Here is an 18,497-nt window from a genome sequence, read left to right on the forward strand (position 1 = left end):
AAGACAACAGGCATATAAAAGTTATGACGCTGGAAGATGAGCCCCTCAGGTCGGAAGGCGTCCAACATGCTACTGAGGAAGAGCGGAGGACAAGTACAAGTAGATTCAGAGCTGATGAAGCGGCTGGGCCAAAGCCGAAAGGACGCTCAGTTGCGGATATGCCTGGAAGCGAAAGGAAAGTCCGATGCTGTAAAGAAAAATATTGCATAGGAACCTGGAATGTAAGAACCATGAATAGAGGTAAGCTGGATGTGGTCAAAAATGAGATGACAAGAATAAATATCGACATCCTGGGCATCAGTGAACTAAAATGGAAGGGAATGGGTGAATTCAGTTCGGGTGACTATCATATCTGTGGGCAAGAATCCTGTAGAAGAAATGGAGTGGCCCTCATAGTCAACAAAAGAGTGGCAAAAGCTGTAATGGGATGCAATCTCAAAAATGACAGAATGATCTCGATACGAATCCAAGGCAGACCTTTTAACATCACAGTAATCCAAGTTTATGCACCAACTACCGGTGCTGAAGAAAGTGAAATTGACCAATTCTATGAAGACCTACAACACCTTCTAGAAATGACACCAAAGAAGGATGTTCTTCTCATTACAGGGGATTGGAATGCTAAAGTAGGGAATCAAGAGATAAAAGGAACAACTGGCAATTTTGGCCTTGGAGTTCAAAATGAAGCAGGGCAAAGGCTAATAGAGTTCTGTCAAGAGAACAAGCTGGTCATCACAAACACTCTCTTCCAACAACACAAGAGACGACTCTACACATGGATATCACCAAATGGGCAGCATCGAAATCAGATTGATTATATTCTCTGCAGCCAAAGATGGAGAAGCTCTATACAGTCAGCAAAAACAAGACCTGGAGCTGACTGTAACTCAGATCATCAGCTTCTTATAGCAAAATTCCAGCTTAAACTGAAGAAAGTAGGAAAAACCACTGGGCCAGTAAGATACAATCTGAATCAAATCCCTTATGAATACACAGTGGAAGTGAGGAACAGGTTTAAGGATTTAGATTTGGTGGACAGAGTGCCTGAAGAACTATGGATGGAGGCTCGTAACATTATACAGGAGGCAGCAACGAAAACCATCCCAAGGAAAAGGAAATGCAAGAAAGCAAAATGGCTGTCCAACGAGGCCTTACAAATAGCGGAGGAGAGGAGGCAAGCAAAATGCAAGGGAGATGGGGAAAGATACAGGAAACTGAATGCAGATTTCCAAAAAATAGCAAGGAGAGACAAGAGGGTCTTCTTAAATGAGCAATGCAAAGAAATAGAGGAAAACAATAGAATGGGGAAAACCAGAGATCTGTTCAAGAAAATTGGAGATATGAAAGGAACATTTCATACAAAGATTACCATAATAAAGGGCAAAAGTGGTAAGGACCTAACAGAAGCAGGAGACATCAAGAAGAGGTGGCAAGAATACACAGAGGAATTATACCAGAAAGATATGGAGGTCTCGTACACCTCAAGTAGTGTGGTTGCTGACCTTGAGCCAGACATCTTGGAGAGTGAAGTCAAATGGGCCTTAGAAAGCACTGCTAATAACAAGGCCAGTGGAAGTGATGATATTCCAGCTGAACTATTTAAAATTTTAAAAGATGATGCTGTTAAGGTGCTACACCCAATATGCCAGCAAGTTTGGAAAACTCAGCAATGGCCAGAGGATTGGAGAAGATCAGTCTACATCCCAATTCCAAAGAAGGGCAGTGCCAAAGAATGCTCCAACTACCGCACAATTGCGCTCATTTCACACGCTAGCAAGGTTATGCTTAAAATTCTACAAGGCAGGCTTAGGCAGTATGTGGACCGAGAACTCCCAGAAGTGCAAGCTGGATTTCGAAAAGGCAGAGGAACCAGAGACCAAATAGCAAACATGCGCTGGATTATGGAGAAAGCTAGAGAGTTCCAGAAAAACGTCTACTTCTGCTTCATTGACTATGCAAAAGCCTTTGACTGTGTCGACCACAGCAAACTATGGCAAGTTCTTAAAGAAATGGGAGTGCCTTATCACCTCATCTGTCTCCTGAGAAATCTCTATGTGGGACAAGAAGCTACAGTTAGAACTGGATATGGAACAACTGATTGGTTCAAAATTGGGAAAGGAGTACGACAAGGTTGTATATTGTCTCCCTGCTTATTTAACTTATATGCAGAATTCATCATGCGAAAGGCTGGACTAGATGAATCCCAAGCCGGAATTAAGATTGCCGGAAGAAATATCAACAACCTCAGATATGCAGATGACACAACCTTGATGGCAGAAAGCGAGGAGGAATTAAAGAACCTTTTAATGAGGGTGAAAGAGGAGAGCGCAAAATATGGTCTGAAGCTCAACATCAAAAAAACCAAGATCATGGCCACTGGTCCCTGTGATGAGTAACAAGTAACCAAAGAGTTAACTGTTTTATGTATAGCACCTGACCACTGAGGAATATCATGTTACAGAATGTACCAGAAGTGTTTCTGTATGTATCAGTTGGTTTCGTTTCTGCCTGGGAGACGGTCGCAAGATGTCTGCGCTCTCACCAGGTTGTTTGTTATTTTTCTCTCTAGAATAAACTTAAGTAGTTATTAGAACACTTTGGACTCTGTGTGTTCTTAAGAGGCTTTTTATCCAACGGCTATACAAGCTTTCGCTGTGTGAGAAGAAGAAGAAGAACTCTGCTGTGTGTTGTTTTACTGCCAGCCCGGGTTTACGGAGCAGAGGCGCTAGAGAAAGCGTGCGGGCGGCTAATTAGAGGTTCCTAATTGAGTCATAAACAACTCAACGGAGCCCTATACCCGTCACAGGTTATGGGAGATAAGAGGTCCTGAACCTAATCAATCACCAAAGCAATAAAAGGTGATTGCAGCTGTAAAAGCCGTGGAGAAAGCCGGAGTAAAGAGCTAGCTGGGAGAAGCCTGTTGTTTTGCAGTCGGCAATCAATAGATGCACTCGCTAGCAGAAAGACCCTGTACCAGAAGGCTGGGATCCGCAGTCTACCCGGAGGAGCAACGTCAGCTATTCTGAGTGAGTACACAGACACGGAGCCCGGGGGTGGACAAGATGGCGGAGCAGCTACAGGAGTCATTTGTCGTGCCGTTCCAGAGGTTGAATGGCGACAACTATGCAGAGTGGAGAGAAAGGGCCAGAATGTGGTTGCTGGGAAAGGATTTGTGGACTTGTGTGTTAAATCCTCCAACCCCTGTCGCTGATAATTCAGCAGCTGAAGTACAGAGGTTTGCAGCAGAAACCAGGAAAGACAACAAGGCTCTATGTGCCATTGCCATGAGCTGCGATGCTACGCAATTGCCCTATGTGCAAAATGCTGAAAATGCCAAGGAAGCCTGGGACAGTTTGGAAAGGGTCCATCAGAGAAAAACAGCTGGAGCTAAGCTGCATGCTATGAGGCATCTCTTTGAGTTGAGACTGAGACCAGGGCAACCCATTAAGGAGCACATTGCCAATGTGATTGATGCATTCCATAAGCTGCAGCGGCATGAGCTTGTGTTCAAAGAGAAGGAAAAAGTTTATATTTTGCTGTCTAGTTTGGGAAACGCCTATGAACATTTGTGTTTAACATTTGAATCAATGCCTGAATCTGAACTCACGATTGCCTACGTTTCTGGGCGTTTGGCGGATGAGGAACTGAGACGCCAGAAAGAATCGGCTGAGAAGGGGGGCCGTGGGCGCAGAGAAGCCAGTGGGGGTGCAGTAAAAAGCACTGAGGAATCCACTGTGAGTGCGTGCGCAACAAGGCTTTGTTTTCGGTGCCAGCAGCCTGGGCACGTAGCGAGATTCTGCCCAGCTCCGGAAGCAGCCAAGGTCACTCAGCCAGGTGCCAGGCAACCCAGCGGACGTGGTCATGGGACCAGCCAGCATCGCCGAGGCAGAGGACGTGGGAAAACTCCAGATAAGCCTGTCAGCCATCTTTCTGCTGCCTTAGCAACGGTCAGAAACAGAGGACAGGACAGTTTCACTTTTATTATCGACTCAGGCAGCACCCATCATCTTGTACCGCCTTCAGGACAGATCCTGAACTGCAGGCCACTTGAAGATGAAAAGAGCCTGCATCTTGCTGATGGTTCTTCTGGAACAATTAAAAGCAAGGGTGTTTTTTATATGCAATGCTTAGACACTAACCTTGATGTTTATGTTGTACCAGGCATGGAAAATGGTCTTTTAAGTGTGTCTTGCTTATTGCGTGAGGGCTTTGAAATAAGTTTTGCCAATGGTGTTTGCAAAATTGCCAGAGATGGGGCTGAGCTGGTAAGTGTTACTGTTGGGTCTGATGGTCTGTTTGTCCTAGATGGGAGGGGGCAAGCAGGTGGAAGTAACACTGGTGATGCTCAGGCTAAAAGTGCCAATACCCCAAAGGGCACAGAGGGCGCTATCCATAAGGATTGTATTCATGCTTGGCACAGAAGATATTGTCATATGTCTTTTCCTTATGTGCAAAAAGCCCCTGATTTTGTCAAAGGTTGCAGGTTCAAGCCATGTCAAAAACACCTGCAATGCCGCGCATGTGCGAAAGCGAAGACGAAGAGATGCTCTTATCCTAGGTCTGAGAGGAAGAGCACAAAACCATTTCAGTTAGTGCATTTGGATATTTCTGGGCCTATGTCAACGTTAAGTTTAGGTGGTTCAAAATATGTTTTGTGTCTTCTGGATGATTTCAGCCATTTTTCCTGGGTCATAACACTGAAAGAGAAGGGGGAGGCTGCCAGAGTGATACAGGAGTGGGTAGCCGAGGTAGAACTACAGTTCTCCGTCACTGTCCAGTGTTTTCAGAGTGACAGGGCGGGAGAGTTTTTGAGTGCAGAACTACAAGGGTTTTTCCGAAGCAAGGGAATTAGGCACAGGAAAAGCGCTCCTTTTAGTCCACAGGAGAATGGTTTAGCTGAAAGGAAATTTAGAACGCTGTCTGAACTGGTAGAGGCAACGTTGTTTGATGCAGGACTACCCCAGAAGTTTTGGGGGGAATGCTATAAATTTGTGAATTATTGTTCAAATCGTGTTTTTAATTCAGTTGTGGACAACACACCTTACTACATGTTGTATGGCAAAGTTCCGAAGGTGCACTATTTCAGAACTTTTGGGTGTGAGGCTTGGGTTCTAATTCCAAAGCAGAAGCGCAGAAAGGGAGGATCAAGATCCAGAAAAATGATCTTCTGTGGTTACGAACCAAACTCAAAGGCTTGGAGGTTTGTACCAGCAGAGGGGGACCAAACCCGCGTTCACATTAGCAGGAGTGCTACGTTCTGTGAACAAGAGGGCTGGAGACGCATTCATGCTAACCCCGAAGTTCTTCTTGACTGGTCTTCAGGTTTTGACCAGGAAGAGGAAACTCAGGTGGCTGATGCTGGAGTTCCAGGTGCTGCAGGACCAGATCCAGGTCAGGCAGCTGGTCCAAGTGGTGTAGCTCCTAGGGAAGTGAAGCAAGTAGTCAGAAGCGCACCGACTTCACCCCAGGTCAAGCCTGGGAAGTACAGCAAACGTGGTAGGTCACCCACTTCACCCAAAGCAAGCCCAGAGGGGGCTGCAAAGCGTAGTAAGTCTCTTGACAGTGCTGCTAGTCCGAGAGAGCCACAGTCAGAGACAAGCAGTTCGGATTTAGAGGGGGAAGATGTGGGACCAAGGCGTTCAAAACGCACCACGAAAGGTAAACCACCTGAAAGGTTTTCAGCTGTCAGTGTATGGGCGAACCTAGCAGTGTGTGAGCCTGAAAGCTTTGAAGAGGTGCAACAGTTGTCAGTGGAGGAAGCTAGGAAGTGGAAAGTTGCAATGGAGAAAGAGTTGAACTCCATGCAATCTCTTGGTGTGTATAGCCTAACACAGTTGCCAGAAGGTAAGAAAGCAGTCAGTTGTAGGTGGGTCTACAGGCTGAAACCCACAGTGACTGGAGAGCCTCAGTACAAGGCTAGATTAGTGGCTAGAGGTTTTACTCAGAAGAAAGGAATCCACTACACAGATGTCTTTAGTCCGACTTCGAGAGCGGAATCTTTCAGGATGCTTTTAGCGACTGCAGCGCAGAGAGGCCTAGTGGTCAACCACTTTGATGTGGACACCGCTTATTTGAACTCTGACCTCCAGGAGGAGTTGTACATGTTGCCTCCTCCAGGGTTTGAGAGTGACGTGCCAGGTCAGGTGTGGAAGCTGCACAAGTCAATCTACGGTCTGAAGCAATCCGCTAAAAATTGGAATTCATGTCTTGATTCTGTTTTGAAGAGCCTAGGTTTCAGGAAGAGTCTAGCTGACAGTTGTCTGTATCTCAGAGGTGAAGGAGAACAGCAAGAACTGTTGCTTGTCTATGTTGATGACTTGATTTGCTTAGCAAAGAGCCAGATGCAAGTGCAGAAGTTTGCAAAAGAGCTAGGCAAGAGGTTCAAACTCAAGAATCTAGGTGCAGTGAATGTTTATCTAGGTGTGCAGATAGACAGAACTGAGGATGGAAGTTTCTTGCTCAGTCAGAAAGGCAAGATTGAACATTTGCTTGAGAAGTTCAGAATGTCTGACTGTAAAGGGGTCAGAACACCCATGGAGACAAACTTTGTGAAAGATTCACAAGTGAAGGACAAAGTAGCGTTTGAGAGTCCTGAAGTGTTTCAGTCAGCGCTAGGGAGTCTGTTGTATTTGTCACAATGGAGCAGACCAGATATTGCTTTTGCAGTCAATTTGCTCAGTAGAGAAGCATCGAAACCTAGCGTGCATGCTTGGAATGGCATTAAGAGAGTGCTTAGGTATTTGCAGGAGACCAAAGAGTATTGTTTGGAAATGTCAGCGCAAGGTGAGCCACAACTCACTTGTTTTGCAGATGCTGATTGGGCCAATCAGGAGGACAGGAAGTCAGTGACTGGTTTGGTAGTCAAGTTTGGAAATGCCCTGATTGGTTGGCGGTCGCGCAGGCAAAGCCTAATAGCAATGTCTTCCACGGAAGCAGAATTCTGTGCGTTGTCTGCGACATGCACTGAATTGGAGTACTACAGATGTTTGGTCCAGGAAATCTGGGGTGATTGTAGCCAGCCCATCACTGTTTGGGGCGACAATCAACCATCTTTGAGACTGGCGGAGTCTGGACAGTTCAAGGCCAGAACCAAACACTTAGACATCCGCTTCCGAAACGTATGTCAGAGCATACAGGTAGGCTTGGTGAAGTTGAGGTATTGTCCAAGCCAAGAGAACCTAGCAGATGGGTTCACAAAACCCTTGAGTTTCCAACGGCATGGGGAATTCTGTGAAGGGTTGGTTTTGGGGTAAGTTTGGATACCCGCTATCCCCAGTGTTCAGGTGAGAGGGGGTGTGATGAGTAACAAGTAACCAAAGAGTTAACTGTTTTATGTATAGCATCTGACCACTGAGGAATATCATGTTACAGAATGTACCAGAAGTGTTTCTGTATGTATCAGTTGGTTTCGTTTCTGCCTGGGAGACGGTCGCAAGATGTCTGCGCTCTCACCAGGTTGTTTGTTATTTTTCTCTCTAGAATAAACTTAAGTAGTTATTAGAACACTTTGGACTCTGTGTGTTCTTAAGAGGCTTTTTATCCAACGGCTATACAAGCTTTCGCTGTGTGAGAAGAAGAAGAACTCTGCTGTGTGTTGTTTTACTGCCAGCCCGGGTTTACGGAGCAGAGGCGCTAGAGAAAGCGTGCGGGCGGCTAATTAGAGGTTCCTAATTGAGTCATAAACAACTCAACGGAGCCCTATACCCGTCACATCCCATCACCTCCTGGGAAATAGAAGGGGAAGAAATGGAGGCAGTGAGAGATTTTACTTTCTTGGGCTCCTTGATCACTGCAGATGGTGACAGCAGTCACGAAATTAAAAGACGCCTGCTTCTTGGGAGAAAAGCAATGACAAACCTAGACAGCATCTTAAAAAGCAGAGACATCACCTTGCCGACAAAGGTCCGTATAGTTAAAGCTATGGTTTTCCCAGTAGTGATGTATGGAAGTGAGAGCTGGACCATAAAGAAGGCTGATCGCCGAAGAATTGATGCTTTTGAATTATGGTGCTGGAGGAGACTCTTGAGAGTCCCATGGACTGCAAGAAGATCAAACCTATCCATTCTTAAGGAAATCAGCCCTGAGTGCTCCCTGGAAGGACAGATCATGAAGCTGAGGCTCCAATACTTTGGCCACCTCATGAGAAGAGAAGAATCCTTGGAAAAGACCCTGATGTTGGGAAAGATTGAGGGCACTAGGAGAAGGGGACGACAGAGGACAAGATGGTTGGACAGTGTTCTCGAAGCTACGAACATGAGTTTGACCAAACTACGGGAGGCAGTGCAAGACAGGAGTGCCTGGCGTGCTATGGTCCATGGGGTCACGAAGAGTCGGACACGACTAAACGACTAAACAACAACAACAACAACAACCAGCAGATGGCGGAATTTCAGTGTAAAATTACCGGAACCGAGGACAAATCCATTTCTTTCCACCTTTTTCCTGGAGATACTTCCTTGTTGCTGAATGCATTTAAACTTAAACAGAAACCGATGACATACAAAGGGCTGTCTGCACTGTAGAGATTGTTTTGGATCTTAAGACTGAGAAGAAATTGCTTAGCCTATTTCAGGTGACCCTGCTCTTTTGTGTTCCAGAGGAAGAAGCATCCTGGTTTTGTTTGTTTTCTCTTTCACGTTCATAAATGACACCACCGATGCGGCCAGGTAAACCAGGATCACTTTGGTTGCAATCCTGTTCAGATTAGTCCAGGTTGCTTAATTGAAATCAGGTGGACTTTAGTGAGTTTTGAAGTAACCGAATTGTGAGCAGTCATTTTGTTAATTTTGGAGTTGCAAAAAAAAAAAAAGGGTGGGTGGGAATTTAAGGTGAAGGACCCCTGGACAATTAAGTCCAGTCAAATTTGACTTTGGGATGCGGTGCTCATCTCTGCTTTCAGATAGAGGGACTTAACAGGCAACCTGTCATTTGTCTGAAAATGGGAGCATTTGCTGTGATTCAAAATCTTAATAATAATAATAATAAACTTTTATTTGTATCCCGCCCTCCCCTGCGGAAACCGGGCTCAAGGCGGCTAACATCAAATACATAACACTGAGATAAAATCAAACAATAATCAAATTAAAATCTAATTAGATGGCTTTCCGCAGGATTAGGGTTGGGAACAGTAAATGCTCATCAGGCTTATGCTCATAAGATGTGATAAGGAAGATTCTTCTGGATTCCAGGAAGTGGATTTTTAAGGACAACTGAAAGGAGGAGTGTTGAAGGAAGACAAGGGTGGTGTCTGAAGTAGGGTAGGATATTGCACAGTGCTGGTCTATGCAGATTGCTTAGAAATCCTGAGGCCAAAAGGTTATCTAACTCACATCTGCTTACAATCCCCAGATGTGTTAGGGCTGCTATGGGAAATGCAGGGGAGTCTCCTCTTGTTAACTCCATTGAAGTGCAAACCACTAGCAGCTGTCATGTTCCCGGACAACTGGAAGATGTATGGTTTTCACCTTATCATTGGTCAGCTCACAATTAAAGGTTTAATTTGATTGGCCTGCGTTAATGCATACCTCGTGGGGGACTGTGGATTGTTTGCCAGCCATAGTCTATTATCCAGTCCTTGCCTTAGGGGAGAAGGAGTAGAATATTATTTCTGTTTGTTATGTGAGTATCAAATGTATATCAGACATATCAGACGTATAGGTAGTGATACTGTGTGTTGTTTTATTTCTGTAACCTTTTCTTGAGAACTGTATAACCATTATATATATTGGCTGTTTCTTTTCTTTTAAATAAATTCTTAAATAACAAGTTTGTTTGTGGTTTTGGGATTTCCGACTGCAAAGCTAAACCAGTGTCAGACTGCTTGACCCTACCTTTGGGATTTCTACCTGTGCCCACGGTAAAGTGGGGTGGACTTTGTAGCCTGGAAACGTCAGAGGGTTGCCCCTTTTCCCTTGTGTACAGGGCTGCCAGTGGATTCAAAGTGGTGGTGGCAACTATTACAATCTAGTCTAGTGACCCCCCCCCACTGCAGGAAGTGTCTGCCCCCCTCCTCCTCCTACAGCCAACATGCAGTTCCATTCACCCAGTTCACTGTGCTGTTTCAGGGAACTGCAGCTATCATTCCACTTTGTTAGAAGCCACTTTTTAAAACGTCCCTCTTACTTCAATGAAACTTGTGGCCTTCCAGATGTTGCTATTCTGACTCCGAACACCCTGCGGTTGATATGACCAACTGCCAGGGATGGTGAGCATTGTTGCTGAAAACATCGGGAGCGGACTATAGATTCCTCATTCCTGCTCTGACAGAACCTTTCTTATTCTCCCTTGCAGGGATGCCAACTTGTATAAAATATTTTTTTTGGGTGGGCGAGTTAAGCCTCACCCTGAAAATCAATCACATGATGTCACAAGCACACTATCTGAATAGCAGTGCCCATCAAATATTTTATGGGGGCCCCTAGGAGTTGGCTCCTATGCCCCCCGCACCCTTTCTTAACATGAGAATGGAGGGCAGAAGGGAGGCATGGGATAGCCATCCTTGAGCTGGGGAGTGTTATTATTACTTATTAGCCTTGATGGAGGGCCCAAATGGAATATCTCTCTTCCAACACCCTCACCCTGGAGACTAGCAGAAAGTGCTGTGTGTGTAAACCATTTATGCCGGGAAGTCTGACACACGTCCGTCAGAAGGCGTGAGCTAACTACTGTAGTGTCTGTTTTAAAACCTGCATAGGTTAGCAGGCAGCCTGGGCAAGAACGCAGAGACAGGCAGATGCCATTTGGGCGAACAAGGGCGGATAGACCATGCAGTGCAGCAGGCGGGGGGGGGGGGGTGTGGCGTCAGAAAAGTTATGCTTTTTCAAAGCTGTTTGTTGTGATCCGAGAGCAGCCTTTGCAGCCCCGGCACAGGTGAATAAATTTGCCCTTCCTCGGAAAGAACCCGTGCCTGTCGTTATTGACTAAGTAGAGTCGCCACACCATGAGATGCCCCCCACCCCCCCAAGGTGAGCTGATCCTGAGCTCGTTTGTTCCAAGGAACTGTCAACTGTCAACTGTCAACTATTTTATCGGGCTTGCTGCCACCGACGCTTCGTGTTCAGGAGAAAAGTGTCGGAGCACCACAGCTTCCTGCCTGCCTCTCCCATCTGAGTTTCGTTTCCCACCAAATCTGTCCCACTTAAACTCGTCGTCGCCCTCCATTGCCATGCAGCCTGGGTTGCCCCCGGCTTCCCATATGCCGCCCACCACGGGCCACGACCTCGACCCAGTGGCCGCCACCGCCGTTCATCCCCCACAAGACTTCGTCGTCTGGTCGATCTTTAATTTAATCTTGATGAACTACTTCCTCATCGGCTTAGCCCCTTTCTTTTTCTCCCTCAAGGTGATGCCGCCCCTCTCCCCCCACGAAAAAAGGACAGGAAAGCGCCATTATCTAACCCAGTTATTTGCACCCTCTCCCCCCCTTCTGGTTTTCTTCCCTTCCTCAGTCTTTGCTCCTTTCCCTCCTCATGGACTGGATAGCATTTCTGCCTCCGCTTCTTGCTTTACTCTCATTTTCTAGGGAAGACTTCATTCTTCCTTCCCTTTCCTAGCACCATTTGGCGTAAACAGCTCTCCCCTCATTGCCTTTGTGCTGGGGGTGGGGGCGCTTTTCAAGGGAGTTTTCATTTCCCTCACCCATGTCATCTAGCTAAGGATGGGTTGATAGGAACCAGGCTCTGCTAGGCTGCAGGGTGGAGTCAGAGGCCTTTTAACACACCTTAGCTGCAAACAGAGGTGAAAAGATGGGTGCCCTATGTAGATTTCAATGCATGTGTATAGGATATATATATATATATACACACACCGGTATATATTGCTGTCCCAAAAAGACTTGCACATGGAAAGCTTAGAACAAAGTGCCACCAGCTTTTATTTAATAGTCTACTGGTATGAACCAAGGGCCTACAATGGCATACAGTATAAATTCAAGCAATGTCATTAAAACAAAAATACGAAAAACAAATGGAATTAGGGAATTCAGTCATAGAAAACACAGTCTGATCTTATAGGTAGAGAAAGCCAGAGCAAACACGTATTTTAATACCTGTTTTATTTAATTTTAATGTATTTTAATATCTGTTGGAAGCCACCCAGAATGGCTGGGGAGACCCAGCCAGATGGGTGGGGTACAAATAATAAATTATTATAATAAAAAGGTGTGGACAGTGTCCAGCTAACCTGTCCCCCCTCCTATCCATCTGTGTCTTCCCCGATCTGTTCTGGAAGGTTGTGGGAAGGAACCCCTAGAGCAGATTCGTGGGCATGGGAAGGGGAGAGGAGAGGAGGGGGCATTCAGTTCACAAATGGAAATGTTTATGCTGATGGGATGCAGCTGGATACTGCCCTAGATGTCTGAAGCAACTGATGAGTGGCTGCTGCTTCTCTTGTGGCAGATGGAAAGGCATAATACAGGAACAGTAGCAGAAAATGCCTCTCTTTGGGTTCCCTATGATATTCTGTATGGTGTGGTGTCACAAGAGGTTATCTAAATTAAGGTGGTTGATGTAGGAGCAGGGAGTCTTTTAGGTAACCTGCAATATAGTATCAACCACTTTTTAAGTCCCATGTCATTCTAAGGAACAATGCAAAGTGGTGGGTGGGAGAGTTTTCTTTCAGGAATGTTACCTCATGTTACCCAGGTGGCGCTGTGGGTTAAACCACTGAGCCTTGGACTTGCTGATCAGAAGGTCGGCAGTTCGAATCCCTGTGACGGGGTGAGCTCCTGTTGCTCAGTCCCAGCTCCTGCCAACCTAGCAGTTCGAAAGCACGTCAAAAAGTAGATAAACAGGAACTGCTACAGCGGGAAGGTAAATGGCGTTTCCGTGTGCTGCTCTGGTTTGCCAGAAGTGGCTTTGTCATGCTGGTCACATGACCTGGAAGCTATACGCCGGCTCCCTCGGCCAATAATGCGAGATGAGCGCGCAACCCCAGAGTCGGTCACGACTGGACCTAATGGTCAGGGGTCCCTTTACCTTTACCTCACTATAGTCCTTGGTATACAATAGAGGATGGACCACCCCATTGGCTCTATTAACAGTTTTATCCAGAAATGAAATCTAAAAAACACTTTTCCCCCTCACATAATTCATACATTTCGTATTATGTGTACTGTACCTCTCCTGTGATGCTCCCAAAAATATTTCAATACATTATAGATCTCCAGGGAGAAGGAGCCAAACTAGGCAAAATGGGCAAAAGTTATTTTTTGGTGAAAGCTCCCTATTACCAACAGGCAATGAGGTAGATATGTTTATACTTTCTAAAAAAGGCTGCCTCGTTTATTCACCTCAAAGTATAATGTACCGTGGAGAATAGAAGGCATTTGCCCAATAGCACTTACTAATATCCACTGTGGTCTAAACCACTGAACCTAGGGCTTGCCAATCAGAAGGTTGGTGGTTCGAATCCCCACGACGGGATGAGCTCCCATTGTTTGGTCCCAGGTCCTGCCATCCTGGCCAGTAAAGCGAGGTGAGTGCCGCAACCCCAGAGTCATTCACGACTGGACTTAACTGTCAGGGGTCCTTTACCTTTAATATGCAGGTAGTGTATTGGAATATAATTGCCAAGTAAATCATTCTAGAGTACAGTGCTGTATTTGAAAAAAGAGTACTATTTCATTGCTAACAAGGATGTTGCAGTGGTAACACTGAGCACGAAGTTCTTGGTTTGAAATGATCAAACAACAACTGTGAAAAGCCTGTTTGACCTCCAGGTGTTTAAAGCATTGCAACAATGTTTCTACTGCTTATTTTTATTTATTTATTTAAAAAATAAGTTTTTTCTCTACCCTGTTTCAGTCAAGGGATTGTAAAGTCATGGGAGATCCTGAAGGTGCAGCTGTGCATGGCAGGAAAGCAAAGTACCTGAATATTTTTGTTTCGACACTGGGATTCATACTCCACATTACTCTTCTCATCCTGTTTCTGACTGGTCCATCACCATCTTTACGTACAACAGTGAAAGGAATACTGCAGAGATACCTAGTGAAGCAAGCTGGCTAAGTTGGAACTTGTGTGTCAAGGATATTCTGCTCAGTACTGTATTTATATATAAGTGTGCATTGGCTACACTTTCTTCTGCTTTGATTATACCCACTTTGCTCTTAACACCTGCAAGGAATGAGGCAGTTTAACGAAGACAGGACATCCGGCACATATGAAGATATAAAGATTTATGCTCTTTTGCAGCTCTATAATCCCATCTTGTTTAAAAGGACTATGAAAGGTTAGGGTGATCATTCTCCATTTCTTTATTCAGTTTGTGTTTCTCAATACCTGTCTCAATGTTTGAGTGATGTTTTCTCTGTCCTAAAGTCTGGATTTGTGGCCTTCCTAGTTCATGATGTTGGTGGGAACTATTTCTGTTTCATGTTTCAGGTTTTTTTTTACAAGTTTCTCATTTAAAGTGTGTATTAGAGCTTTCATGTATTGAAATATGAAGTCTCTGTTGAATTCTCTGCCAATAAAGGCATATCCTTCTGATTCTGTGGAAACGGTTTTCTTATAGGTAAAAACAGTTAAAACTTCAGGACTGAAACATTTAGGACCCCCACTGCATTTATAAAAACATCAGCGTTTGGGTAGTTATTGTTTGATTCCCCTATCTGGGTGAAACTATGTATTGAACTAATGTTGCATCTTTCAACTAGAAAGGTTAATGCTTTTGAATTTTTTAAGTCTTAAGAATTTGGTTGGTAGAATGTGGCATTCAACCATCATCATGCTCATACTGCTCATTATTTAGCAGTGTTCACTTAACAGCTCCATTCAGCTGTAGTTTGCATACTGCTCTGATTAGAAATCAGGGTTCCTCAATCTTTGGGGCCTGGGTGAATTTAGCATTGTGAAAAAGTGACCTGGGCACCACCACAAAACAGCAAGAATGTAAAAGTAGCATCTAGCAGATAAAACAGTGATTCTCTTGTATGATTATTACATAAGATGCTCTGCAAACCACTATCAAGTTAAAGCTTACATTGGTGTTTGCCGACTGCACAGTAAATTAATTTAAAGATTGGCTGTTTACCACCACCATGGAACAAAAATGCACTGCAGTGGCACAAAAACATGGACCCAAGCACATGTTCTCAAGAACAGATTATCTACATCTTGAAAGTTGATAGATGCTCCTATGATGGCCTAAATAAATAAAAGCATTTCTGTAGTGGTTAAAAGAGGAAAATATGCATTCTAATGGGTTCCCCAACAACTCAAGCAATCAAATCCTACCTATACATTTTCACTGTGAAGCACACAATATTTCATCTTTAGTGGCACAAAATGATTTTGCATATGTAAGGCTGTGCAGTATAGCTCCCATAAGAATGATTCCTGGAGCATAGCCACTTGGTGGTAGGGTAGTCTTGTCATAGGAATATAGGAATCTGCCTTATATTGAGTCAGATCATTGGTCCATATGGCTCAGTATTGTCTACACTGACTGGCAGCAGTTCTCCATGGTTTCAGGCAGGGATCTCCCAACCTTACAGCAGTGGCAGAGCAAGTGGGGGTGGGGGGCGGTACGCCCCGGGTGTCAGCCTGGGGGGGTGTCATGGCACCTCCCTGCCCCGCCCCTCACCTCCACCGATAGTGTAGTCCAATTGGGGTGCCGCTGGCATGCGGCGGTTCCACGGTGTTCCGCACGCACTTGGGGGCCCTTATGGGATGCCGGTAGCTATGGTATTTGGTGGCATCAGTTACACAGCATTTGCTATGGAACCCTCGAGATAAGGAGGAAAGCATTTCAGTCTATCTTGGGTAGTGGACCTATCTACGCATAATGATGAAGAGTGTTGTGAAACTCCTGTCTCCTGTCTCTTACTGTTTCACATAGCAATTCAATTCCATAGTTCCTCTTCTAAAAACAACAGGCCATATTGAAAAGCCGCTGATAGCGCGCAGCAGCCCCACAAGCCGCCTTTTCGCTTGGCGGATTGCAAGGTTGCCACGGAAGCGGCTGAGACGGACAGAGCATGCGTGGCTTTTTCACACATGCTCTGTCCGTCTCAGCCCCCCCCCCCAGCTGCTTCCGTGGCACTCTTGGAGTGCCCCCCCCAACCCCTCTGCCTATCTCTGCCTATGGTCAGCCAACCGCCGCTCCGCCAACCCCCGCTCCGAAGCCCAGTCTCATGCTGGAGGTGCGCGGTGAGGCAGCGGGGGAGAGAAGCGCTCCCCCCCGGCAGCCTTGCCGCACACCGCCGGCATGGGACGGCGCTTCCTCGGCGAATGCAAGCAGGCAGACAGCCCGCCTGCTTGCCTTCCCCGAGGAAGCCGAAGCGGCAGCGGGCGTCGAAGTGCGGCGCGGCGGGTGCTTTTCGCCGTTTGCCTCCCCCTGGGGGGAAGGCAAATGGCGAAAAGCCCCCGTTGCGGACTGGCTTGGCAGTGGCGGGAAGACCCACCACCGCCAAGCCAGTCCCGGAGCCGAATTGCGGCACGGCGGGTGCTTTTCGCCGTTTGCCTCCCCCTGGGGGGAAGGCAAACGGCGAAAAGCCCCCGCTGCGGACTGGCTTGGCGGTGGCGGGAAGAAGGGGATAAATTCCTCCCCTTCTTCCCCCCACCGCCAAGCCAGTCCCCGAGCCGAATTGCGGCGCGGCGGGGTTTTTCGCCGTTTGCCTCCCCCCTGGGGGGAAGGCAAACGGCGAAAAGCCCCCGCTGCGGACTGGCTTGGCGGTGGCGGGAAGAAGGGGAGAAATTCCTCCCCTTCTTCCCCCCACCGCCAAGCCAGTCCCCGAGCCGAAGTGCGGCGCAGCGGGGTTTTTCGCCGTTTGCCTCCCCCTGGGGGGGAAGGCAAACGGCGAAAAGCCCCCCCCCGCGCCACAATTCGGCTCAGTCCCCCACGCGCTTTGGTTTGGGGAAGCAGGCAGGGAGACGGGAACAGCCCGGGAAGCTGCCTGCTTCCCCGAGCCGTAGCACATCGGGGGACAGAGCCGAAGATCGGCAGGCGCTGTTTGCCGGGGTTGACAAGCCCCGGCAAGCAGCGGCCGCTGATCTTCGTGTGACAGGCGGTGGGGAATGCAGGCAGGCAAGAGAGCAAGCGCCTGTCTGCCTGCCTGCCTTCCCCGCCACCAGTCCCCCGGTGCTTCGTGCAGCGCTGCTGGGTGCCGACCTGGCAGGCCGCTTCTTCTAGCGCACGTTTTTAAACGGGCTGAATTCCACTAGTACCAAAATAAAAAACTTAGTTGGTCTCTAAGGTGCTGCTGGTTTTTTTAAAAATTTTGTTTCAACTACGTCAGACCAACACGGCTACCTACCTGCATATAGAAATTATTGCATTATACAGGCCTACATTCTGCACCCGTGATAGCTGCACAATGGTAGGCCTTTGTACTGGGGGGGGGGGGCATTTCCTTCCACAAACTCTTTCTCTGTCAGTGTGGCAATTGAGGTTTGTCCTATCACCATAGCTCTCTATGTGTGTGATGGTGGGGCTTGCAAGGTAGCAACCCCCCCCCCACACACCTTCTTGTTGTTGTTTCTTTTATCACTGTAAGTTGTACCTTTGTCTCGTCTCTCATTTCTGGTAGGAATCGGTTATGTGGCTGCACAGCGGCAGCTCCGTCAGGTGGACTTGGTATTGGACGTGTGGTTGTACAATGGCAACCTCTTTGTGTTGTGACCCCTTGTTCTGTCTTGCCCCTTCTGGTCTATGCAGTGGGTCCTGAAAAGCGTGGTTGCTAGTGGCAGTACTCCCCTTTAAGGATGTTGGTTTTTGAACGTATAGTTGCACAATGGCAACCTCTTTGTTTCCCCTTGTTTCTGCATCCCGTCTGGTCTATGGAATGGGTTCTAAAAAGTGTGCCTGCATAGAGGTGGCCCTCCCTTTTAGGGAGGGAGGGTGGGTGACACCCACCTGAGGGGAGGGGTGAGGGCGGATATTGAAAGTATAGCTTATCTGTATCCCCATGTTCTGTTTTGTTTTTTCTCATTTATGTCCCATGCAGGTCTCTCTCTCTCTCTCTCTCCAGCAAAGGGCTGAGGGGGGGGGGTTGTGTGTGTGTGTGTGTGTGTGTGTGTGTGTGTGTGTGTTTGGCATTGAGGCTTGTGTCTCCAACAGGATCAGAGGGGGGCTGTGGAAAGTCAGAGGGGGGTTGTGGAAAGCTTCCCCTTCCCCTTTCACATAACTCTGTTATCTGCATCTCTAACCTTGCAAACTAGGAAAAAGAAAAAAAAGCCAAGAGGAGGAAGGAGGGGGGAAAGGAGGGGGGAGCGCATGCGTATGGGCCTCTCCCGACCCAGAAGAGGTCATTTCCGATGCACTTCCGGGTCGGGGGAGGCCCATACGCTTGCGCACAAACGATTTTCGGCGATTTTTTTCTGACCGTGTGCGAGTGCGCATGCGCACAGGCGCGCACTCCCCCGCCCTCCGGCCCGCCGCGCAGTCAGCGCGGCGGGCACCGGCCCGAAGCCCGGTAAGTCTGGGGACCCCTGATTTAAATCATAGTTTTCTACATAAAGACTAATTCTTGCTGGTATAACTTTAATATGCTACCGGTA

The sequence above is a fragment of the Zootoca vivipara genome, chromosome 1, assembly GCF_963506605.1.
Source record: "Zootoca vivipara chromosome 1, rZooViv1.1, whole genome shotgun sequence".
Lineage (NCBI taxonomy): Eukaryota > Metazoa > Chordata > Lepidosauria > Squamata > Lacertidae > Zootoca > Zootoca vivipara.